This window comes from Lagenorhynchus albirostris, chromosome 21, assembly GCF_949774975.1.
Source record: "Lagenorhynchus albirostris chromosome 21, mLagAlb1.1, whole genome shotgun sequence".
NCBI classification, from domain to species: Eukaryota; Metazoa; Chordata; class Mammalia; order Artiodactyla; family Delphinidae; genus Lagenorhynchus; species Lagenorhynchus albirostris.
Genome location: NC_083115.1, coordinates 29,363,438 through 29,390,074, shown reverse-complemented (window position 1 = coordinate 29,390,074; position 26,637 = coordinate 29,363,438). Strand labels below are relative to the sequence as shown.

General features: G+C 40.8%; 1 protein-coding gene across 2 annotated transcripts in view; it reads left to right on the top strand.

Moving 5' to 3' along the window:
* Positions 1–26,637, top strand: part of GPM6A (glycoprotein M6A) — a 250,738-nt gene that overhangs the window by 49,997 nt on the left and 174,104 nt on the right. The gene's annotated exons all lie outside the window — the stretch shown is intronic.

Sequence of the window (26,637 nt, the reverse complement as noted above, 5' to 3'; positions counted from 1 at the left end):
ATTAAAAGTCCATTTCTTTTATATGCTGACTAGGAACCCATTGCGTGGAATTATAGTTTTCCCACTCACCCATTGATAGACATTTGCGTTATTTCCAGTAGGGGTGTATTAAAAAAAAAAAAAAACTTTTAAGAACATTATGTGCGAGTCTTGGTGTGGACATACGTATTCATTTTCCTTCATTAACTACCTAGCAGCATGATTGCTGGGTCGTATGGCAAGTATACGTTAGCTTTGTAAGAAACGGTGAAACTGTTTTCCGGGGCTCTGCCATTTTACATTCCCACCAGCTGTGCAGGAGACTGAGTGTGACTCCACGTCATGGCTGATACCAGACATTGTCAACCTTTCGTTTTCAGTCGTTCAGAACGTGTGCACTGGTACCTCATTATAGTTTTAATTGGAATTTCTCTGAAAACAGATTCTGAGAATCTTCATGAGCTTATTGATCATTTGTATATATTATTTTTTGAAGTATCCTATCCTTTGCCCATTTTTCATGGATTTGGTGGTTTGCTGGTAATTGGGATTTGCATGGAATAGCTTTTCTAATCCTTTACTTTTAACCCTGTTTCTTCCTTTATATTTAAAGTGTATGTCTTACAGAGAGCATATAGTTGAGCATTGCTTTTTTTTACAGTCTGACATTCCACATTTTATTTGCAGTATTTAGACCTTGACTATTATTGTAATTGATAGTATAAGTGGGTTTAAGTCCTCCTTGTTATTTATTTTCTATAAGTTTCATCTATTGTTTGTTCATTATTTAATTTTTCCTGACTTCTTTTGGGTTGAGTATTTTTCCTATTCTTCTATTTTGTTTATCAACTATATCATATTTTTAATTTTTAGTAGTTGCTCTATGGTTCACAATTTGCTCTTTAACTTCTTATGGTATAGCTTGATATAATATGTATCTTCATATATAATGTAATAATCTTAAAACAGTGTACCATTTCTACCTTCCTTTCTTTGTCTTATTGTTGTCATACATTTTACTTTTGTATGTATTATAAATCCAGAATACTTCGCTATTATTTTTGTTTTAAACAATTATCTAATCAAGAAATGTTTTAAAGAGGAGAAAGTGCCTTTAAGGTATACTTACCTGTTTATCATTTCTGGTGCTCTTCAGTCCTTTATGTAGACCTGGGTTCTATCTAGTATCATTTTCTTTTTGCTGAAGGGTTTCCTTTACTATTTTATTGTAGTGCCCCTACTAGAAGTAAATTCTCTAAGATTTTGTTTGTTTGAAAAAGTCCTTATTTCACCTTTATTCTTAAAGTATATGTTTCCCTGAACATAGAGTTTGAGGTTGACAGGTTTTTTTCTCAGCACTTTAAAAATGATGTTCTATTGTCTTTTGGATTGCATAGTGTCTGATGAGAAGTCTGAGATCACATCTTTGTTCCTTTACATGAAATAATGTCTTTCTGGTTGTTTTTAAGATTTTCTTTTTTATCATCTGTTTTCAAAATTTGATTATATGCCTTGGTATGATTTTCTTTGTGGGTATACATCTTGAGACCTGTTAAATTTATTGGATCTGAAGATTTAGAATTCTATTAAATTTGCAGAAATTTTAGCCATTACTTGTTCAAAATGTTTTTACTGTCTTACACTCTCTTTTTTCTTTCTTAGACTCCAATTACATGTATATTAAACTGTCCCAGAAGTCACTGAGATTCGGATCTTTTTTTTTTTTTTTGCGGTACGCGGGCCTCTCACTGTTGTGGCCTCTCCCGCTGCGGAGCACAGGCTCCGGACGCGCAGGCTCAGCATCCGTGGCTCACGGGCCCAGCCGCTCCGCGGCATGTGGGATCTTCCCAGACCGGGGCACGAACCCGCGTCCCCTGCATCAGCAGGCAGACTCTCAACCACTGTGCCACCAGGGAAGCCCCGGATCTTTTTTTAAGTCTCTCTGTAGTTTAGTTTTCATGTTTTCAGCTCTTCTTTTCTTCATAATAGATTGGGCTATTAGGTCCATCCAAGGCTCATTTTTAAAAATATTATGTTCTTTATTTCTAAAAGTTGCATTTGTCCCTTTTACATCTTTGTGCATTTCAATAATAGCTGATGTAAATTTTTGTTTGCTAATTCCATTGTCTCTGGCACTTATGACTTAAGGGTCTGCTGTGTTGAATGATTTTCCTTCTGGTTTTCATTTTTAGGAATCACTCACTGGATGTCAGAAGTCGTGAGTGTTTGGATTTTGCGTCTTCCATTAAGAGCGCTGAAGTTTGTTTTAGCGGGAAGCTAAGTTACTTGCAGGTCAGCCTGATCTTTCTGGGCTTGCTTTTAAAATTTGTTAAGGTCTATTTACAGTTGTCTTTACTTTAGGGCTGGTTAAGCCCTGGTGCTTAGACATGACCCTTCCAAGGTGTCTACTGATTGCCTTGAGCCTCAACAAGGATTGTCTACTGTGGCTTTTTGAAATTAAAAAACTCTCTGCACTTTGTTCAGCATGTGTCTCCCTGACTGTTGTTCTATATAGAATAGTGATTTAGAGCAAGACCTCTTAAGCTGATTGCCTGGGCTCCCATCCCACCAGTTGTCATGGGCTTTTGACCCAAGAATGTAACCCCTCTGTCTTAGCCTGTTTGGGCTGTTATAACAAAATATCACCAAGAAGGTAGTTTATAAGCAACGGAAGTTTATTTCTCACCGTTCTGGAATCTGGAAGTCTGAGATCAAGGTGCTAGCATGGTTGTGTACTGGTGAGGGCTGTCTTCTGAGCTGTAGACTGCCGACTTCTCACTGTGTCCTCACATGGTGGAAGGGTCTAGGGAGCTCTGTGGGATTTCTTTTATAAGGGCATTAATCCCATTCATGCAGTCTCCACATTTATGACTCAAGCACCTCCTATAGGCCCCACTTCCTAATGGCATCACCTTGGGGTTTAAGATTTCAACTTATGAATTTGGGGGACACACAACCATTCAGACCATAGCACTTTACATGCTTCAGTTTCTTCATCTGTAAAAATAAGACACATTATGGTACCTACATCACAGGGTTGTTGTGGGTGTTAAATGTATTAAGACATGTAAAGCGCTTAGAATACGGATTGTAAGTGCTCAGTAAGCTTTGAAAACTATTATCAAAACTTTAATACTCTTATTAAACATAGGATATTCAAAATTATTTTATTGTACAGGTGTGTTTGTGTGTTTATATAGTGATTCATGTATGTATGTATTGTGTATGTTGGTTATTGAAACCTCAGGCATAGGGTCTGGGTTGGCAGTGGAAGGGGTTAAAAACTGCTAATTTATGGTGGCCAGTTTTTTTTTTTTTTTTTTTTTTTTTTGTGGTACACGGGCCTCTCACTGTTGTGGCCTCTCCCGTTGCGGAGCACAGGCTCAGCGGCCATGGCTCATGGACCCAGCCGCTCCGCGGCATGTGGGATCTTCCCGGACCGGGGCACGAACCCACATCCCCTGCGTCAGTAGGTGGATTCTCAACCACTGCGCCACCAGGGAAGCCCCGGGTTGCCAGTTTTTAAATTTTAGCTATTAAAATAAAAATTGAATTTCAGATAAACAACAATAGTTGTTTAGTATACGTGTGTTACTTACATTTTAAATGTTAAATGTTGCATAGAACGTAATTATAATAGAAAATCATTTATTTATGTACAATTAAAATTTAGCGAGGCATGTTGTGTTTTATCTGGCATCTGTAACTGCTATCCATGAGCAGAGGAAGGATGAAAGCAATCTTAACCTTTAGACCAACCTAAACTCAGGCTTCAATAGGGGTTACATTAGATAATATTTATTCAATGTTTCTCTCTGCCTCAAGTTCCTCCTCTGTAAAATGGGCACAAGAATAGTGATTACTGCATAGGATGGCTGTGTGGATTGAGATAGGAGAAATAAGTGGTTAGTCTGTGCCTGTCTCAATCTAAGTGCCCAGTAAATATTCACTCTGATGTCAATGACTGTAATAATGACGATTATACCAAGACAGTGATTACTACTCTTACTGTTTGTTTTCATTGTTGTTTTTGATGGTCTTAAAATTAGATATGATTTTCTGTTTCAAGAATCTGTCAATTTAGCTAGGAAGAGTAAATACCATCACAATAATGGATAATTCATTTATAAAATTCTGTGCCATGCATTGTCCAAATCTCAAATGTTGCACCACACAGTTATTTATCAGAGTATCAACTGTCTAATAATACATCCTACCAGAATTATGTAATATTAACTGAGAAGAAAAAGATCTATGTTTGGGAAATAGTTGTACTGGCTTCGCTCTTCGGTATGTGGGAGGACTGGAATGCCCATTTTATCTGCAGGACAAGTGCCAGGATTCTTGATAGAAGTTTCAAATTATTTGAATAGTTTTTATTCTGAAGAATTCAAAGGGAGTAAAATGAAGTTCAGCATTAGAGACTCAAAAGAACCTCACCAAGCCCCCCCCCAAAAAAAAGATTCTTTTAAAATTTAATTCAGAGTTGAGTATAATTGTCTAAATTTAGCTTGTGAAGTGCATAAAATAAGCTGTATAATACCCAGAATGCTCCTTAGGAAGATGACTTCATGTTGAAACCTTTTTTCAAAAATAACAGAAGACAGGTTTATAAAGTTTTTTTTTTAAGTTTAGATTTATGCTTTTTGTCGTTGCTACGCTGTGGCTTGTCTGAAAACCTCCTTAAAAAAAAGACTGTTTACATGGAGGTAATCTTCACGATGAGCTTCTGTTCTGTTTTTTTTTTATTTTGAAACTCCTGGTGCTGTTTTCAATCAGAGGCAAAAAAAAGGCACCGTTTTTACAGGGTGCTTTTATTAACGAGAGAATCTTGCCTCAGCGGAGAGTGACCGAGTGTTGTCTCTGTGTCCATGACGGGGACACCGTTCATCTCTGGAGCTCCCACTGCATGTCCAGCAAAATAAAACAGCTGCTGGCAGGGGGTGGGGCGCGGTTTGTGTGGAAATTGGAAAGAGGAAGGAAGTTGAGACGAAATGACTTGTAGGTTTGCCTTTATCCATGGGGAGTAGGTACGTTCCTTGGGAACAGGGGTGAGACAGACAGGTACACGGCCCTGACATTTACAGGGGAGCACACGCCTTCCTACGTGATGTGAGAGCTCCATTATACTCCGCACTCAGTGTGTCTACCTCCCAGGCACAGTGATCACATTCTGCTTTATAATTTAATGGTTTAAATACTTCTGTCTCCAGCTAAAGTGGATGCACGAGACGTGAGTAGCCTAGTTTTGTCTGTATTTATATCTGTTGCATGAACTAATAAGGTGATGTACACATGCCCAAGGCTCTGTACACATTTTTTGAGAATTGATGGGTCGTGATAGCTGAAAGGGGAAAAATAAACAACTATGTTGACTCCTGAATACTCCGTACTCCACGTGTGTGGGTTCCCCCTAAACCAAGCCGCTCTGGCGCTACCTGCCTGCAGTTAATGCCACGTGCCGCAGTCCCAGAAACCTGCACCCCAGCTCTTACACTGATACATGCCCCATCAACGGATGTGTTCCAGGACAACTGTACAAATGCAGAAGAGTACTATTTTATTGTATTTTAGTAACTGAATTTATCTTTGTTTAACCCAGAGTCCTACCAATAGGGACATGCATTTCAGAAAATAGCCACGGTGCAGTGGACCCTCTTAGAAGAGCCCACGAGAGCCCTCTTGGCTTCTAAGTCCTCCTGGCTTCTGGAGGCATGAGCTAATGAGGTTTCATGATGAGACTGAGCTTCTTTTGACTGAGATAGGTGATTTCAGCCATATACAAATGTTCCTTTTTGTTTATGAAAGCGTTCTAAATACAGAAAAGAAGTCACGGGTGTTTAGAAATTGAAGCCTGCTCTTGTGCCGCGTGTCATAGAGCTGTCATCTTTGACTTTCGTGGCTATTTCTGGGAAGGCTGCTGCTTGGAAAATTTTGTTTATTTATTTTACTTAATCACAGGCCTGAAACTATTGAGAGCTAATGTATGTTTATTTATTCCACATAAGCCTTCGACTTCCAGCGTGAGGAAGCCCTATTCATGACTCACTTATGCATTGGCCCCCTAGTAAAGAAGGTGCTCCTGGGAAGTGTATATTGTAGAGATGCCTGATAAGATGTATTGTCAGACAGCCCCACCCACCAGAATGAACCAAGGACATAACTAATTAATTAGTGTTTCCCTTAGAGCTTCGTTATTTTAATTTTGAGAGTTTGATGTTAAATAGAAATTGCTATTCTAAATCGGAGTTCTTTGGTCAGACTGCTCTATAACAATGAGTATATTGAAATGTGATGAATGGGAGTTAAATATGTTTATTCATATTCTCTTTTGCATACGATAACTCAAACAGGGAAAAACCTGACTTTTTTTTTTTTTTTGCGGTACACGGACCTCTCACTGTTGTGGCCTCTCCCGTTGTGGAGCACAGGCTCCAGACGCGCAGGCTCAGCGGCCATGGCTCACGGGCCCAGCCGCTCCGCGGCATGTGGGATCTTCCCGGACCGGGGCACGAACCTGTGTCCCCTGCATCGGCAGGCGGACTCTCAACCACTGCGCCACCAGGGAAGCCCAGTGCTCTCTTAAATAGAGCTACCTGTGAACAAAACAAGCAGTGCAGCTAATGAAGACGCACAGGAATAAGGATTGGGAGATCTGGATCTGACTTGGGCAGATCCACAGGCTTCAGTCTTCTCTTTCAGGGGTTCACGCGTCTCTTCCAGCTAAATGCTGTAGGTTGTATTCACCAAGTATGAGTGATTCTTGGGGCTCTGTCTGGAGTGAGAGCAGAGTTCCCACAGGCTGTGGACACCACATTCCTTCTCTGTTTTTGAACTGCGGTCTGTGAACAGCACAGTGCTTCCAGAAATGATTAGACATTTCTCAGTAAAAGGAGTCATCCCCTCAAAAAGCCACCTTCTTCTGTCCCAGTAGGTGGTTTCAGAAGAGAAGCTCTCCCTCTCTTGTGTTGGTTTCCAGATTTTATATTCTGTGCACTCTACAGTAGAAACAGTTTCCGTATTTGTACCCAATAGGTGTACACTTGTAAATTCTATACATATACCATTGCATTTATAAATATGTGGATGATGAAAATATTAGAATAATGAGATAAAGTCAACAGTATTTTAAATATTTTGTTCACGGCATAGACAGCTATTTCGTTTTACTAAAATACTGTTGTAAATGATAATATTTTTATTTTAAGCAATGTGACTAAATAAACTCCCATATATATGAATATGGGTTAAGGCAGCGATTTAGAGCTCTGATTTTAAGTACAGTTTTTTTGTTTGTTTGTTTTGTTTTTTTGCGGTACGCGGGCCTCTCACTGTTGTGGCCTTTCCGGTTGCGGAGCACAGGCTCCGGACCTGCAGGCTCAGCGGCCATGGCTCACGGGCCCAGCCGCTCCGTGGCATGTGGGATCTTCCCGGACCGGGGCACGAACCCGTGTCCCCTGCATCAGCAGGCGGACTCTCAACCACTGCGCCACCAGGGAAGCCCCCAGTACAGTTTATTATATGGTTATTAAATTTGAAATTAGTACTCCTTCAATTGGCATTTCTCTGTAAACCATAATATTTTGAATTGTTGGTATTCTCTCTATAAATGAGGTTCTCATAAACTCAGAGAAAATTTGGCTAAACGAAAAATATTCTTAATTAAATATTCTCATATTATAAAATAATAAACATGTCAAGTCAGCTATTTTCACAAATACTGTCTTTGTGCCTCAATTCAGAGTAATTTTCTTGGACAAATACGTAAAAATTTGTCAAATAAGTTGATTCTTTCAAGTGTTTTATCAAATTTAGATACCACGTAATTGTAGGTCGTCTCAATTTTATTTTGATCTCATACGCAATACAGAGTTATCCAGTAAAATATAGGGGCTTTATTAAAAGATTCTTCCACAAGCCAAGCTATTCCTAAACACAGAGAATTTAAAAATTAAATCTTGCAGTCCATTTTGATCTCGCATTGTCCAACTTGTTCACTTCTTGTCTTGTTCTTGTCTATTTTTTTCTGTTCCATTTTATTCTCAGTAACTGCAATTGACCTGAAGCTTCAAAAGCCAACATTTTTGGCACTCCATTTTCTGAATATTTTGAAAAAGCATTCCGAATTTAGAGATATACATTCAAAATTTAGGGAACTTTATAAACGCACACAAATATACATAAACACACGTAACTTTTGACAACTACAGCTGTATTTTCATTAGTACAATATTGAACTAGAAACTAGGTTGGATATAATTATGAATTATAATTCATTTCAACCAATTGCAAATACATTTCTTAGGAATACTGTTTTCATTCAAAAGCTGTGCTCCAACAAAACTTGTATTCACATTATTACCGTAAAAACAATTCTTTTTTGTCAACAGTGAACTTTCTAACTACAGTAGTATTTACCATAATGTTACATGTTTCGGTTTCAACAGAATGAGCTTCTAAAAGCTTTGTCCCAAATATATTAAATTAGATTTTAAAATTAAAATTAGTCTGGGAATTAAATTTAACTGAGTTTCATTTTTGTGCTTTTCTTTTTGAAGCATTTATGACAGGATAATTTAACTGTGAAGTTCATTTGCTAAATGAACAACATACTAATAGCTTTTCCTATGTGCACAAGATAATACACAAAATTAATCTAGAAGTCAGGCATCTGATGTACTTGCAGTCATGCTTCACGGAGTGAAGTGTAAACACCTCCTCTGCAGCTTCTCATCCTAAATCATTGTGTTCAGGTCCAGGCTTCTTAACATAACTGCTGCCTTTTAAACAGTTACTCTTCCTCAGCAGATTGATGTCTTCTGATTTTCACGTGGTCAGACATATTACCGTGACTCTCAGTGGACAAACATTTTGAAAAGTTACACAGTTATCCTCAGCTTCTTCAAGAAATGGAAATTTGGTACTTAGTATTTCCATTGAACGTGGCCTTTAGCTAATTAATTAATGGCAAGATGGTTCATTGCAAAAGGAAAAGCTTTTCCAGAATAAGCTATATAAATAACTGTAGGTTTAATGACTCAACCATCGTAGCCCGAGTGTTGGGACGCCTCTTGGTTTGTTCCCAGGAGAAACTGCTCAGGCTCTGTTTCCGCCTCCCTTTCCCATCCATCTAACCTACAACTTCTCAGAAATCCGCCTGGCTGGTGGCCCGATAGCTCGGTCCCTCTCACAGTCTTTAACAAGGGCCACCGCACGTCTGGTCAGGACAGCACGCGACCCAAATGGCAGCTGCATCAGATTACTTCCACCCCACCCTCCCCGCGACTCGGTCTGCCCCTACCCCTGGCATTGGGTGTGCTGCATTTGATCTTTGGTCCTACTGCATGCTGTCTTTGTCAGGAGGATTCAGTCGTATTTCATTTGGAGAGGGTCATCGGTAGAGACAGTGTCTGAAGGAGGTACTAGTTTTCTTTAGATGTAACCGTGTTTTAAAATGAGAGAGCGGTTTGCTGCACAGCGCGCCCTATGCTGCTGCATACGGCAGGACCAGAAGCAGGAAGTGCACAGTAGAGGGCTACCCGATCCATCCTGGCTTATTTGAGTGCAGTTACTAATAGTGACAGTTGATTTGAAAAGAAAAATGCCGGGGCAGAGATGGAAGTAGAGCATACCAGGCGAACCTAGATGGCTCCCACAGACTGGGAGTTATGACCCTTGTTCACCCTCGTGCTTGTCATCTTGTGGCAGCAGGATGGCTGCTGTGCTGACGGCCGTGGACTCCGTTCAGAAGCAGCAAGGTGAGCGGGGTGTGGGGAGGGAGACAGGGACGTATAGGAAGTACCTTCCTTGGAACCTTCCTCACGCCCAGCACACTCCTCTGTTCAGGCGACAGGTGTCCACTCCCTTCTCACTGTTGAACGTCTGTTACTCTCTGAGGCAGCTCATGGCCAGAACTTGGATGATTAACTGCAGTGTTCTTCCCCGTACACATCCCCACAGCTCTCTTCCTTTGGAGTAAAGTGTTCTTCTAAAGAAAGAACGTTCTCACATTATTAATCTTTTCAGTTGTATGGTGTATATAAATTATTCACACTACCAAATGTCAGGAACTCTAAAGACTGCCTTTGACAACACGTGTAAGATCTGTTTAGCTCAGGTATTGCTAGAGAGTCGACACATTTTTCTACAGAAAGATATTTATAAATCAGTGGTGATATGGATAATAACAGAGTATCTAGGAACTGATGCTATTATTATAATATCTTAGATAATGACTAGTGTGGACTGCATTGTAATTCAACAATATTGAGATAAAGATGAGCTCAAAAGTGCACTGATTAAATTATAGGGCAGCAGTATTTTGGGGAACAGTGATGTGCTTTCCATTTATAATTGCTAAATCAGTATCCCTTTCCATCCAAAAAATGAATAAAATAGAGCAAAAGAAAATTAAAAGGATGGTTATAATCAGTTAGATTGTGTGTTAGGTTGATTTAAAATGACTAGTAATTAGGGATTTTGCTTAAGGGTTTACAAAAATTGTATGATGTAAGTATTACTGGTGCGGACACTCCAGTAGGTAAATGCAAAATCCCACCTCAACAGCAACACAAAACAAAGGGTAAGAAACCTGATGTAGCAAACAATGATAGGTCATGATCAGATACGAATATGTTCTGTAGAGTAAAATCTGTCCCCTTCTATTCTTCCATAAAAAAACTGAATTTCCAGAAGGTGTGAAACTCACTGCATACCCCAAATTAGGTCCACATGGTACTTTCTCAGGAGTTCCTTGATGATTTAGGTATTTCCTGGTCTTTAACAGGTTATGGAATATTTCATCTTCTTTGTTTCCCATTTTTTCATTAGGAACAGCAGTCCTTGACTTTTTGGTAGGATAGAGCGTGGACGTCCTGGGAGAATCTGATTAAAATATTGAAGTTCTCCTCTCCACGTGTGAACAAAATTTCATTTTAACCATAGGCAGTTTACAGGTTTTGGAAGGCATCTGTGAACCCGTGGAATGCAGATTAAAATCCTAGCACATTGCCTGGCTAGTTAACCAAATGAATCTATGATCTGTTCGCACATTCCTTTCTTCTTTTTTTTTAAGGAAAGAAATTAGTCATGGTTGTGTATTGTAAGTGTTCTTTTTAAAGGATGGTTTTAATTTAACCATGTTTATGATATAAAGTTAGCGTAGTCTGAATGGAATCTGTGCCTGAATATCTTGGATGAGTTGCAGTGTGTGTTTAATCTTAAGATTTTTTTCCTAATACGTAGTTCTGCTATCTCGTGGCATTTGCAGAGTAATTGCTTTATCTCTTACAACTCTTGCTTTAGCAATATTGCAGAACCATTTTCACATAAATTAACTAGTGCATGTCAACTAGGAAACAGACACTCATCTCAGAATTAGCAATAATTTCCAATTATCCCTGCCTTATCTTACCATCTTCTCCCAGGATACTCATGTGGCCCTTAAGGAGAACCTTCCTGGGGATATTTATGGAGAGATGATTTTTGATACAGTAGCTATGAAGTGTTTTCGGGCATTTCATGATTAAACTACAAAAGCTATTTTGTTGTAGACGTGTGATGGAAGTACTACTGTAGTGCCGTGCGGCTGAATTTTTATATTTTTATTAAGCATGAATAACCACAAGGGCCCACATGAGGGAAGGTTGTTTGACAAGAAAAGCCCATTGTTAAAGCATAAAAGCTACAAACTAGATTGGTCCATCCTGCATCTGTTTGATGCCGATAATATGCTTTGAACCTCATCATTGCAACAGCTCTACCCAAGACTCTACACCAAACAGAAGTCTCTCTAAGAAACTCCTTTCCTCAACTTTCCAGTGTGTGTCTAATTGATAGACGTCATGCATGTATTTGTAGCCTTTTAATTCCTTCTCTTGACGTGTCCACCTATCATTTCTTAACTATGTTTTCAGCTTTACTGAGGTATAATTGACAGATAAAGTTGTAAGATAGTTACAGTGTAGATCATGGTGGTTTACTCTGTGTCCATACTGTGAAGGGATTCCCTCCGTCTAGTTAATTAACACACCCATAACCTCACCTGTTACTCACGTGAACATACTATGAGTGGAGACCAGGCTCTGTCTGGTGAACAGTAAACCTTTAAAGTTTACTTCACTTCCAATGAGACTTTAACTCATGACCAGAGATGGCCAGATGTGAGAAGACAAAAGGAGAATCTGTGAAAGAAGCCTGTCTCTGCTACACGGCATCCTTCAGAGGGGTCTGGACGAGAGAGAGGTCTGAACCAGAGGGAGCGTGCGCTCTTTTACACAGAGGACGCGCCGTAATCTGGATACACGAGGAGATTCCTGGAACTGGATAGCTATCCCTTCCCTTACAGGGAAGTTCTGAGGTAACAGCAACGTTCCAAACTGAACTGGATCTCTGCTCAGCTACACGGAGCAGCTCACCATCCTTAACTGGTCTGGCAGTGTAACCAGTGCCACATAGGCTGGGAAATGTGGTCTTTTAGTAGTGTGCTGATTCTAAGTGGGAGTTCTCATCATTTGAAAGAAAAGGAGAGAATGTGTGTTTGGTAGCAATTAGCAGTCATGGTCTCATCTATTGATTATGCCTTTTTTTTTGCGATACGCGGGCCTCTCACTGTTGTGGCCTCTCCCGTTGCGGAGCACAGGCTCAGCGGCCATGGCTCACGGGCCCAGCCGCTCCGCGGCATGTGGGATCCTCCCGGACCGGGACACGAACCCGCATCCCCTGCATCGGCAGGCGGACTCTCAACCACTGCGCCACCAGGGAAGCCCCTGATTATGCCTTTCTATCAAAGATGAAAACTTGGGCCCAGTTCTTCATTATTTACCCTTGTGTACTATTAAGTAGAAGCCCGCTCGGAAGTCTCAGGCAGACTTCACTGATGCTTCTAATTAGGGTGAGTTTTGTTGGTGGTTAAAAAAATAAAAAGACCTGCTGTTTTTAAGTTAGAAATGTTTGGGTGAAAGTGTCAGTTGCTATTTATAGCTTATTCTGACTCAGTCTCTTTTTGTACATGGTTCTTACTCTGTCACGAAGGTGAAAGCTAGATTTGAGGATCACGTAGACATCATAAGTAACTTTTATGATGCACAAAATGTTTAGAAGTTCCTCACCAGAAAGCCATTACATGTAATTAGACTGCCAGAGACCTCATTCTTACAAGACAGATCACTAGAAGAGTTGAATTTTTAAAATAAGTGGTGGGCAACAGTCCTAAGCAGATATTTTAATTAATTATACAGTTATTTTTAGATGTACTAAAAGTGTACCCCACCATATCCTAAGTATAAAAGGTGATCTTTCCACCTTCCCCAGTTTCAGATCAGTTTATTAGTATGCTCAGTCTTGCTTCAGAACATGAGGCTATAAAATCAACAGATATGAAAAAGGTCTTTGCCTTATTATTCTAAGATAGCTTATGAAATAGTAAGATAGAGACATCTCAAGTAAAAACTACCAAAGGACATAAATAGACAATTCAAAAAAGAATGGGGATAGACGTGGAATAATTCTTTCTTGTTAATTTCAAAGCTATACTAGATAAATGATGTGCTGGAGCTTAACAAATTGCTGATGATTTAAAAATATACATTTCTGTATATTTCACATATTGCATTATAGACGTATTTTTTGAAAAAAATTAGGAAACACGGTATGCAGCTTTCTCAGTAAACTCTGGGAAACCAAGTTAAGAATCTTTCAGTCCAAACTCTTAGGTTAAGGAAATGCTGTCTTTAGTTACAAGCATTCTGTTAACTCTTGCTAAACTTTCTTCCCTGTGGAAATGGTCAACAGTAATTTAAGACATTTTTTTCAGAATTTGTCTAACATCAGCATTTTTGGTTAAAGACAGGAGCCATGCCTATACCTTCTTGATATACACTAACGTTTCTTCAGAAACCGTTGAAGTATTATCTCCCTTTTTTCCCCTATTTAAACATTTTTCTTCTTGATTCTGTTTTTTTTTAAAAAAAAACTTCTTCCACACGTAACTCAACAGCTGCTGCTCCCAGCACCAGTTTCATTACCTAAGCAAAACTTTGCTTTTCTTAAAAACTGACAGATTCCCAGCTTACATCCATATAGTTTGTCCAGTGTTTTTAGAGAAAATTCAGAGCTTACACATATGATTGTCATCAAGTTTGTGTGAAATATCTCTTCATTGTAAAGTTTCTCTTTTTCTTTTTTCCATTTTCAGTGTCAGGGTTTTAAATTACATATGCAAAATATGCCCCCATAAACTCTTCATTGTGAGAATATAATATGTTAGAAAAAGAATTATTATAATTTACTTTTTTACCTGGTGGGATTTATTACTAAAGCATTTTCTTTTCAGTGAAGTTTAAAATGAGATAGCTGTTTTGAGTTTCATGAAATAAAGAACTAGGGGAAAAAGGATCCAATTTTTAAAAAATTACAATAACAGTATATAATTCCTTACAAATTACCCACTTGTAAGGCTACTTTGTTGTCTTTCTGTGTTGTGTTGTTTAGAAAGCTTTCCTCTCCTTGGGTTGAGGTATCTTGAACCATTTGGTATTATTTTTCCATTGCTTTTTTTCCCTGTGTTTTTTGTACCAACTCATTTCTCCCACATATTAGAGTTTTTAACTCTAATGTTATTAGATATAAAGTCTAATACAATATTAACTCTAATATAATATTAAAAACTCACAGGTTTTAACCTGTTGTCCCTGAATTATATATATCATGATTCTTCCCCCCTTGTGCATTTTACAAATTTTGTATCAAGGAGGACGAATGAAAAAGAAACATCTGATCAGCAGATTTTTAATAGCTGCCCACACTATTATGATCTCATACGGGGACAGATAAAGTCTTGTCAGCCTTTTTTGTATTTCTTTGTGCTTGTTAGAATTACATGTATGCTACCTTTCTTTGGTCGGTATTCGTTTGCTGTCTCAAGCCCTGCCATTTCATTGTTTTGCGTATTTAGAGCTGATGTTTCATTTCTTACAACATGCAATCAACAACAGCTGCTTCTAGCAGGGCCTTACAGTGCAGGGGCCCTAAGGGCAGTGCTGAGGGGAGGAGGTGACTCATCTATGGGGGGATTAAAATGAGGAGGGCATCTTAAATGTTAGGACCCCTACAGATAAATGTGATCGATCTTGTGGAGGGCAGCCTGTAAGAAGCTGCCTGTGATCCATTCACTTGTTTTAGCTGGGAGATGACTCCCTCCACGCCCCCTGCCCAGGGAAAGGTAAACAGTCAGGTGATCCTGTCTAATTTCCTGGCTTAGTGGACTCCTGCAGGCTAGTGATATTTGCCAGGAGAAAGAGACTATTATCTCTTCAGTCGGAATGCTTTTAGCAGGATGTCCTTGGCTAAAGGATTGCCTGTATCGCAATAGGAAGTAAACCCTAGGTCTGTGGATTCACGAGGCAGGAAAAAGTCTGTCAACCACCAAACACTTTGGGGTATAGAATAAAGATAGTTCATAACTTAGAAATTCCCTTCAATGTGTGTAACTACCTGTAACACGTCTCCTCCACTCGCCCGTTATTCTGGGCCAGAGAAAACACGTCCAGTGCAGGAAGGCGGGACCTGGGGAGCCACATGGGATGTCCCAGTCTTCTTTATCTGAGCCCCTTGATTGCTCTTATCCTTAAAATTATTAGTAAAACTTGATACTGGGAAAGAACTCTGATTTAGGGAGTCTGATTTGACAGTTTGCAAGTGTGGGCTACTTTAGATTATTACTTTTTCCCTCATGGTGTGTACACTTTCTAGACCACCTTCCTGGGTTATTTTCTGTCTCAGGGCTGCTCCTGATGTGATATCAAACGAGGGAAGCAAAATAAAACACAAGATCAGTACCGGAGTCAAGGGAGTGATGCTCAGGGCCCCTGGGTGATAGGATCTATGGCTTTCTCAGGCTCTTATAACTTTCCTCTAAAATGGCAGGCACAGGAAAAAGACAATGTTCTAAATGATTTGAAAAAAAAACTTTAAAATTTGCCAGAAAATGGGGTAGTTTTGGTTTACTTCCAAGGCTGATGGGATTAAGTGGCCTGTATATGTTACATCCCTAGAGCCACCCTTTCCGCTGTCTGTTTTGTGGAAAAGAGAGTCAGGGAATGCAATAAACAGAAAATTAGATTTTCTGTATCTGTACGGATGGTTGTGAATTTTTTTAAGATTTTTTGGTGTGGACCATTTTTATAGTCTTTATTGAATTTGTTACAGTATTGCTTTGCTTTATGTTTTGGTTTTTTGGCCCCGAGGCATGTGGGATCTTAGCTCCCTGGCCAGGGATCAAACCCACACCCTCTGCATTGGAAGGCCAAGTCTTAACCACTGGACCGCCAGGGAGGTCCCTAGTTGTGAGTTTTAAACGCATACTCCTCGCTGTGTGTTGCAACTCACAGGAAACAGGGAAGGAGAACCATGTGGGGAGGGATGGGAAGTGTGGTTTCCACTGGGGGGACCTCAGGCCCTGGGTCTCGGGCGTTCTGAGGAGTGCGATGTTGCATGTATCTACTTTCTCGTTTGCTGTTTTATATTCATGTCCTCCTGTCCTTGGCTGGGAGCATTCCCAACATTTCTCCTCTCTCTTCCCTCCCTTCCCGTCCCTTCCTCTGCCCTCCCCTCTTCTGTCTCTCTATTCTTTTGCTCTGAACTAATCCTGTTTCTACTCAGTGTCATCTACTTGTTTAGGTTTCAGAAACTCTATACATGTAGCCACATCTCAGCATTAATTCTAATGACACATCTGACGCTGCCTCCTGGACAGTCCCAGTTTGGTGTGTGGACATCACCTAAACCATGCCTGTCCTGGAAGGGAGTAATCATCTTCCTCTTTGCTCCTTTTTATCCCCTTCTTGACTTTTCAGTTTCCCTCTGGCATTTTTCTGGCATCTTATCTTGAAGAAAAAAGTTCACTCACTCTTTTCATTTGATGCAATCAGTCATCTTCAGATTTTTTATCTCTTTCAAGCACTCCTTTTTTTGGTACCATTTTCATGCGTATAATCCTAGTTTGAATTATCATATTATCTGTATGAACCTTCAAATTATTTCCCTGCTGTCAGAATACCTACTGTTTTTTTTTTTTGTTTTTTTTTTTTTGTGGTACACTGGCCTCTCACCGTTGTGGCCTCTCCCGTTGCGGAGCACAGGCTCCGGACGCGCAGGCTCAGCGGCCACGGCTCACGGGCGCCGCCGCTCCGCGGCATGTGGGATCTTCCCGGACCGGGGCACGAACCCGTGTCCCCCGCATTGGCAGGCGGACTCTCAACCACTGCGCCACCAGGGAAGCCCTCTACTGATGTTTAATCCATCCAATTCATTGCCAAATTTATATTTATTAAACAGTAGTTTCCTTATATCATTCATCAACTCTCAACCCTTAAGTACTTCACTGTTACGCAGCGAATAGAGTTAAACTCACTTTGTGTACGATCCGTACCAGCACTCGTATTAAACCTCTACAACATGATGCTACAATGGACGTTTCAGCTAAAGTACAGGGAAGTATTAGGCCTTATGTAGTATGATCAGATTAAGGGGGAAAAACCCTCTTGACAACAGTTGGAACATAAAAAGCGTTAGAATGACTTGATTTTTTAAAAGGGCAGCCTCTGTACTCTGAGTCTCGTTCTCCTCACTTACCTCCCCTTCAAAAAAGAAGGGTTCTAAAGGCGAGCACTTGGATAGGTGAATATATGCCCTTGTCCTCTGGCGAACAGGGTAGATTCGTGTCTAAGACACCTGAGAAATCTAAACGTCTAAGCTTCAGAGAATTATTTCACCATGCCAGGTAAGCAGGGTGTAGGATATACGAGTGTTTACTATGGACCATGTGTGAGAGTGAGGCAGCAAAGGTCAAGATACATGATACCTCAGGCTCTAAAGCAGGTGTAGGCAAATTCCAGCTCTCCGGCCAAATGTCACTGCCTCTTTCGGAAAAAGAAAAATTTGAATATAGTCACGATCATTTGTTTTATCTATTGTCTGTGGCTGCTTTGGGCTACAGTGACAGAGTGAGTAGCTGCTGCAAAGATCAGCTGGCCCACAAAGCCTAAAATGCTCACTGTCCCTTACGGAAGACGTTTGTTAACCCTTGTTTACAGAGGTAAGCAGTTTCAGCAGAAGAAGCCTGGAATTGTTGCTTGATTCCTAAGTCCAGAGAGAGAAAAAAGCCGGTAACTAGACTGTGAGGGCGATCAACCTGATACCCATGGTGGTCTAGTTGAGCGACGCCAAAGATAGAGAAATTTCAGCAAGTGTGGAAAAAAGCTACCTGCTGTTTGCATCTTCCATCCTGTGATGGCGGAGGCTTATGGTAGTCTCATCTGAGTAAGTGTCTGCTGCTTTCCTTTTTTCTTCTCCATTCACCAGCACAGGAGGGCTGAGAAACTGGATTATCGACCAGAGGAGTGGTACCACTGAAAGGGAAAAGAGAAGGCACCTGCCCCCTTGCCCAGCTTTAAATCAGGTTCCAAGCTTTTATTATTACGTAGTTTTCACCATTTTAATTCTTAAAATTAGACTGTTTTACAACCTAAAGAAATCATGCGGTTTTTATGCTCTTCAGAGTAACCAGAGAGGACACGTGGAAAACGCAAATTTTCATCAAGGGGAAGGGGAAGCCAGGAGCATGTGGGGTCAGGCCCCAATGGTTTATGAGGGTTGGTTGTTCAATATTCAGAAACTCTGTGAGCCTGTGGGTAAAGCATTAGGTGCTTGAAATTGGCCGCAGTGGGAGTATTTACACCGCAGAAATTGGTAAACGCTATAGATCAGGTCTTTTTTCCCCAGAATGTCAATTTCTTAGCACACCACTGGATGGTCACAAGCCACACCGACTACGTTGAAAGTGCAGTGGGAGACGAAATGCACCTGCTTTTCATTATACCCTATGAGTTATTCATGTTTAATGTAATGGTTGTACTTGATTCCTTTCCCTTTGATTCGTAAATATCTTGTTGTCATTTTCACTGTTCCCTAAACATACTATGGCTGTTTCTCATTAAATATGTTGTTTAACCTATGTTATTCAAAGTAATGTTTCTCTCTCTCAGGTCGTCCTATCCAAACCTTATCAATTTTTAAAACTCACTATAGACTCTGCCTCTTTCTTAAATCTTTCCCATATGACTCCATTTGATATTGAATTTCTCTTTATTGCTCTTCCTTTTGTATTTGTGTTTCAGTGTATAAATATGTAATGTAATGTGCTGCGTGGCTTTTAAATTTGTGTCTTTCATGTTTTTTCTTCCCTCACTTTTACTGTAGGCTAATGGAAAGTAGAAATCATGGCTTTTTAAATTCATGTATCAATCCCATGTTCATAGTTAGCATTATGTAAACTTATTTCTAATAAACATATTAAAAATTTATTCATGAATGGATATATTAAAATACTCTACATTTAGTTACTTTCACTATGGTATTATGGTAGATTGAGGGTCTTGGAAATTTCGCCAGCAGATGGCTGTACCTATGTAGAAAAAGAAGACCATTACAGCAAAAAATTAGAAAGCTTAACTATGTTCCCTTCCATATCAGCTTAGACAGTGAATTTACTCTCTGAACATCTGCTTTTTATCTGTGAGCTGAATTTAATAATATCTACCTTCCTAGATTGTTGGGATGATCCAATTAGATAATGCATTTGAACGCCTTTGATCGATGTTGGGTAATTAGATGTTTGCCCTGACATACAGGTGGGCCACTCAGATAAATTTTTCTCTCTCGTAATAACTCTTATTCTGGGAAAGACCTCCAGTTTAAGCTCTTCTAGATGGTTAAGGGAGGGACAAAAGTTTCTCTTGAATCTACAGGATCTCGATTGCCTTTAGCGCAAAATAATCGTCCCGGTAAAGTGGCACGCTTGGGGGAGGCTTGTTCTGAACCCCTTCAGCTGGAGTAGAGTGGCAGCTGGGCACAAATTATTTTGACTATAATAGACTGCATGTAAAAATGATCACTAAACAAATGGAGTTTCAATTTATGATGTCATAAATATGTTATTTAGTTAATACAGTCTTTTTTTTTCCTGTGTTTACTTTTTTGTATTCTTACATTTGCTCTTAACATTCACTTCTTCCCTGCTTCCTATTGACGTCAAAAAGCCTTTCCTCTTCAGCGGTTTGGATCTTTCGTTCTGAGGATGGGACTGACTGAGCATGAATACTGTGTAGATTTAGGATTCATGGAATCTCAGAGGACATAGATGTAGATGCAGGTTCATTTGGACCGTGTCTAGAAGGTCTGCTACTTCAAACAAATGAGGTGTTTTTTTTTGCAGTACACGGGTCTCTCACCGTTGTGGCCTCTCCCGTGGTGGAGCACAGGCTCCGGACGCGCAGGCCCAGCGGCCATGGCTCATGGGCCCAGCCGCTGCGCGGCATGTGGGATCTTCCCGGACCGGGGCACGAACCCGCGTCCCCTGCATCGGCAGGCGGGCTCTCAACCACTGCGCCACCATGGAAGCCCACAAATGAGGTTTTGAGATTAGATATTTAATAAAAGGCAAGGGGAAGCAAGGAACAAAGGAGATTTGATCAGGATTGAGATTGGAAAAGAGCAAAAATGAAATTAGAGGATTCATGGAAATGCGTAGTCCTTTCAGGCATGAGTGTGTGTGCACACACGCTTAGAGGTGGAAGAGTAGCATCTTAGTCTGTTTGTGCTGCTGTAACAAAATACCTTAGACTCAGTGTCCTATAATAAACAACAGAAATTTATTCCCTACAGTTCTGGAGGCTGGTAAATCGAAAATCAAGGTGCTGGAAGATTGGGTGTCTGGTGAGGACCCACTTCTCCATTGGCAGCCATCCTCTGACTCCATCCTCACAGGGTGGAAGGGGCAGGGGCTCTGTGGGTCTCTTTGATAAGGGCACTAATCCCATTCACAAGGGCTCTGCCCTCGTGACCTAATCACCCACCAAAGACCCCTCCTCCTGACACTATCACATTGGAGGTTAGGATTTCAAACTACAGATTTTGGAGGGACATAGCCAAGTGGTATGTAGATGAGGAGGACCAGATCATAGGCAGCAGGTGCTCTCTAAGACAGACCAGGAGGAGGTGGCATGACAGTCCGGAAGCTACGCAGCGAGCTGGGGGGCCACGGCACTCTTGAGGTGCCCGCTGAGCCCGTCAGCTGTAATGACTGGGAAGCAAGTTGTGTCTAGGACGATTAAGGAGAAACATATTTAACTGAAACCATCACAGGTCGTTTGTCTTTTGTGGTGGGTGGTGGTTCTGCTGTGGTTCTAAAGGTCCTCTTACAGATTGGCAGAATCTGGTAGACAGTATTTGCTTTCAAAAATGCCATAAATGCCCTTCACTTTGACCTACTTCAGTGGCTGAAAATGTTCCTAAACATCTGTAGCTGAGATTTCCCAACTTAATTTGGTTCTCATCAGAGTAAATTTCCATCCAAGTCAGTGGCAGCATCTGTGCCTGTAGCTCTGAGAAGGAAAAGATGTGTTTGATGGTCTCCCCAAGTCGGCAGCATCAACGTGAACTCATGAGAATTATAAGGAAATGAAGTAAGGAAAGGTAAACCTGGATTTCAAAGGAGTCTGGGTTGGGCTGCTGTCACGGAGGTGATGAAAAGCAGATCTGCAAGCTAAGAAGCTGTGCAAGGAACAGAGCTGTGTTTCTGAACAGCACCATGGTTACGGTCTATAAAAATAATAAAACTGGAAGAGAAAAATAACAGCGCAGGAGTTTGAGAATTTTTTTTTTCTAAGATTGGTTTTTATCTACTTGTCTGATCAAATGAAAAGATCCTGTGATTTGCATGATCGTACCTAAATCAAAAACCAAAAGCAGATTATAGCTGTCTCTTCAAATGCTCATTGCTAAATATTCAAGAATGTTTGTGCTCTCTATCCCTCCTCTAGACACCACGAATGTTATGTTTAACAAATCATTGTGAACTATCAAGTCTCCCTCTACTCTGACTGCAGATCTACAATCAAAACTCAGTGATGACTTTGTATCTTTCACCCACTACTTCTTAGACTTACTATCACTGATGCAGGGAGAGAGTTGCTTGAATTTCAATGCTTCTTGCATCCAGCTGTGGCCATTGATTCACTCATTGAATCTGATGGTGTTAAGCACAATAAGGGAGATGACTTAATGGGTCTTAAATGTTTACTGTTATCGAAACCATTCTGCAATTTTCATTACCTAGAGAAGTCCCTGCTGGAATGTTATTCTTTCTACTTCCCAAATGCTTCTTGTAAGCAGAGATACAAGGAAATTCACTCCACACCAGCTGTTACAGGCTAATTTAGAGAGAAATGAAGTGCCCATATTCAGTAAAGCCCCACTAAAATGCTCTTCTTTTCTTAATGATGAAAAGACAAAAGGACATTGCGTTTTCACAATTTAATGTACGCCTAGCAGTTGACAGTTTTTTTTCTCACATTAGCATTCTTATGTAATGTGAAGACCAGTTCCTTTAGAAGATGTTTCCTTAATGTGAGAGGATATATTCTGAAGGGGATCAAAGTACAACACCCCCAAATATGCCGCTGTGGCAGAAAGATTATTTTGAGCTGAAGGAAGTGGAGAAGGAACAGACAGAAACGTTCTTTACCCTCCCCATTTGCCTAACAGCAGGGCATCCGCTTCCCTTTGTATGAACCCAAGCCCACTCTGTCTCGTGCACCAGGGAGGGCAGAATGGGATTAGCCCAGAGACAACAAGGAGAGGAATCTGTATAACAAACCTTACCGAACAAACCTTATCTTTAATTAGTTTCCCCTATACATTTCCCTTACAATTTACCAACCGTAAAGCCTTAACACTTTTTTTCTTTCTGTTGTTTCCACAGTTTATTTCTTTTTGTTAAAATGGTATATAAACCCCTGGCACTAACTGCTTCTTTGGGTCTTCAATTTCTTTTCTAAAATAGTTGTACCATATTAAGTTCCCATCAGAAATACCTGAGAGTCTGGTAGCTGCATATTCTAGCCAACATTTGGTGGTGTCATTCTTTTTAATCCTGGCCATTCTAATGGATATAGTCCAGTTCCATTTTTTATAATTTTTATTTGCAGTTTCCTGATTACTAATGAGATTGAGCACTTTTCATGTGTTTACCATCTGTTTGTATATCGTTCTTTGTGAAGTATCTCTTCATGTCCTTTTGCTCATTTTTAAAATTAACTGTTTGTCTTTATGTTATCAAGTTGTAGGAATATTTTATAGAGTCTTGACGCAAGTCCTTTGTCTCTGGTTTTCCAGGACTAGTGGAATGCTCCAGGATAAGGCACGTAAATACCAAGTTGCACGACACAGTAGAAGCAACGTGAGCTATGGAAGTCATTAATGAGGAATTACTGAAGTGATACAGGGAGAGAAATGACATGGTCAGATTTACATTTTAGATAGATCACTTTTAAACGGTGTGTGAAGAATGGATTGAAAGAGGACAAGGTTGATATGGCAAAACCAGCTGCATTAATTGAAGACAGAAATGATTAAGGAAGCCGGAGGATTTCCACTCAGAATGATAGCTTTCATTTATCAAGATTCACCAACAATATCAAAGAAACTTGATATGATTCTGGTTTAAGATAGTTGTACTTTGCTAATCACTAACTATTCACAGCTTGAAATTGAAAAGAAATGCTTAGAACTGTGTTACTTGCCAACTTCGGTAAAATATATTCGGTAAAACGTAATATGATATAATATTTCAGTAAAGTATAATATCACTCATATAGCAAAAATAAAATGGATTCTAATTTAAGTACAGTCACTGTTCGGATTCAATAGCTGGTAGAGAGGACCTCATTCTGCCGTTCTGAAACCTGGGCTCATTTTATTCTTTAATCAGAGTAACTCAGTTGACTCAAATGACAATGCCTGTGCGCATACACTTTAGAGATTTTGGAAGAGATTCTAGCATGAGAGGAAACGCAGAATCCAATCCCTACATTTTTCTCTTGGGTCCTCCATTGCATGCCTCCCTGATCTTAAACCGTCTTCTGTTTCCTGTAATGGCTCTACAGTATTTTTCCAGTCTAGGCAAGAAGCACATTCACCAGAAGAACCCAGTGGTGGCTAGAAATGTTGTTCGGTATCTGAGGGTAGTTCTGCCCCGGGTTATGCTGGGAGTTCCCAGACAGTCCAGTCTCTGGACTGTTGACGCCAAGGCCCAGGCCTCACCCTCCCGTGCTCGGTATGTGGGGGATGCCGACCTCTGCAGAAAGCAGGCTGCTTATCCTCTTCTTTCTCCGACTCCAGGGCTGCCTCTCACCACTCCAGTGGCTGCTGCAGCTCCTGCCATTTAAGCCCATTGTGGATTCAGCTACTTCCACCAGCCCTGACTCCAGGAACTCCAGCTGGGGGACCACATCAGCCTCTTGCTCTTACTAACCCGAGGACCCTTCACTGCCCTCTGACTTCTCAGCAGTTCCCTGACCTGGGCAACCTCTGCCCTGTACTGGCATCTCTCATTTCAGTTCTCACAGTGGTTTTTTGTCTTCCAGGTTGAGCCCTGACTGATGCATGAGGCAAACGAGTTCTTTTAAGGGCTCGAGTTGATCATCTCGAACTGAACATTTTCAGTGAATATAATAATCATTATCCCTGATACACCGTTTGGACGAAAGACGCCACTCCAGAAAAGAGGATTTCTGGGTGATAGAAACACAAACAGACGAACCAAAAATCTTGTCAAACTTCATCCTCTTTTCATTGACAAGTACAGAACTTGGCCTTGAGTAATAAATACTGTAGCAAGCTGCTTTACTGAAATATTATCTTTTTGCATTTCTTCTCGCATTCCACTGTGCCCACCCACTCTTCCCGCCGCTGACCCCAACCCAAGAAGATAGGCATGTCCTTTTGTGCGTATCTAACTGGGGTTTTTTTTTTTGCAAGGCAGGAAGCAGAAGTAGAGGGCTCCTGCAACAGCACTTTGAATTCTGTTCAGCTCTTTAAGCAGTAATGCCGGGTCCACGACTAAGGTGGAATGAGGACAGCAGTTGGGTGAGAAAGCTTTGGAGGAGCTGCAGGAAGCCTGAGGCTCAGAAGAGGACAGAGATCTCTGGAACTCAGTGGGCCTCACATCCAGCTCCTGGGCACCTCCCCGAGCAGAATGAAGGGTCTCAGAGGATAATTATCTGGTGCATTCAAGAGGTGTTAAAGGAAAAATTTATTCATGACACTTGTTAAGGCACAGTGAGATAGACGTTATTCAAGGGGGTGCTGTCAAGACAGGCATGGGGACCACTGCAGTGGGGTGTGCACTGGGAGAGAGATTGGGGTCAACTTTGAGCACAGGGTGGACAAGTGGAGGGTTCACAGCCACGGAGCAGGGTGGGGATCAGTGGATGGAAAATTCCTAAGAGCAAACTTCAGGGGGAGGAGGGATGCTGAGTAAACCGACCTAACGGATTCTCGCTGAAGGCAGGCCAGGGAGGTGACACATCACCTGGGAGGTGGAAAGGGGTGAGGAACCTGCGACCACGGCTCACGGGCCCAGCCGCTCTGCGGCATGTGGGATCCTCCCGGACCGGGGCACGAACCTGTGTCCCCTGCATCGGCAGGCGGACTCTCAACCACTGCACCACCAGGGAAGCCCAGGATTCTTGTTAAAATTGAACAATGTCGATATGAACACAGAAGCCTGAAAGTCAGTTGAAAAGGAGCTCAGAAGCATCTGAGTAAGGTTTGGTCAATGAGAGAACATTATCGGTGGCGGAGTCCCAGGTAATTGTGACTTCAGTGTCCTAAGCCTACCACAGACTCTGCAGAGGTTTCTGACCTGAGGGACCGGAGCAGACAGATGGGGGCAGCCTTGCCATCTACCTTGGCGCTCCTTGAGTCCAGAAAAGCTCTGAGCCTTTTTCAGCCTGAAAGTTGGAGCTCTCTAAAAAGATGAAAGTTGAATTTCCATACTTCTAGATGGAAACCAGAAGTCAGAATTAAGTTGATTTTAAGAAAATAAATAAAAGTAATACTAAATTATATCTAGATCTGCTGACTCAGATATATACCCATTGCAAAAGTAATCATACTTACATTATGCTTTTTAATTGGCAAAGCTATTGCAAATCATATTTTAACTACCAGATGTTAACATCAAATTTGCTTAATAAAGCCAAGTGTAAAAGGCCACAAATGGAGAGACTCAGGACCAATAGAAGCCAAAACAGGATAAATCAGAATAAAATCAAATGCAAGGTAGATCAGAGATTTGGGGGTAAGAGTTTATGCTAAGGTACTATTAGGAATAGTTATTTTAAAAGATGTTAAAACATGTTTTAATTTGAAGAAGTAACTGCAAAAAAGGCCGCTATGCTTGTATATGATAGATTAATGCGAACGTACTTAACACAGTTTAGCAAATATTACAAATCCCATAAATACTAGTTTTTCAAATCTTTTCTATATTATTAAGCAATTATTGAGAATATGGCTATGTGTTACTGTATGAATAGGCTGGCCTGGAACTTTTAACCTGCTCATAATATGTTTTCTTTTTAATTTAATTTGTTTATTTATTTATTTTTGGCTGCGTTGGGTCTTCGTTGCTGCGTGGGCTTTCTCTAGTTGCGGCGAGCGGGGGCTACTCTTTGTTGCGGTGCGTGGGCTTCTCATTGCGGTGACTTCTCTTGTTGCGGAGCACGGGCTCTATGTGCACGAGCTTCAGTAGTTGTG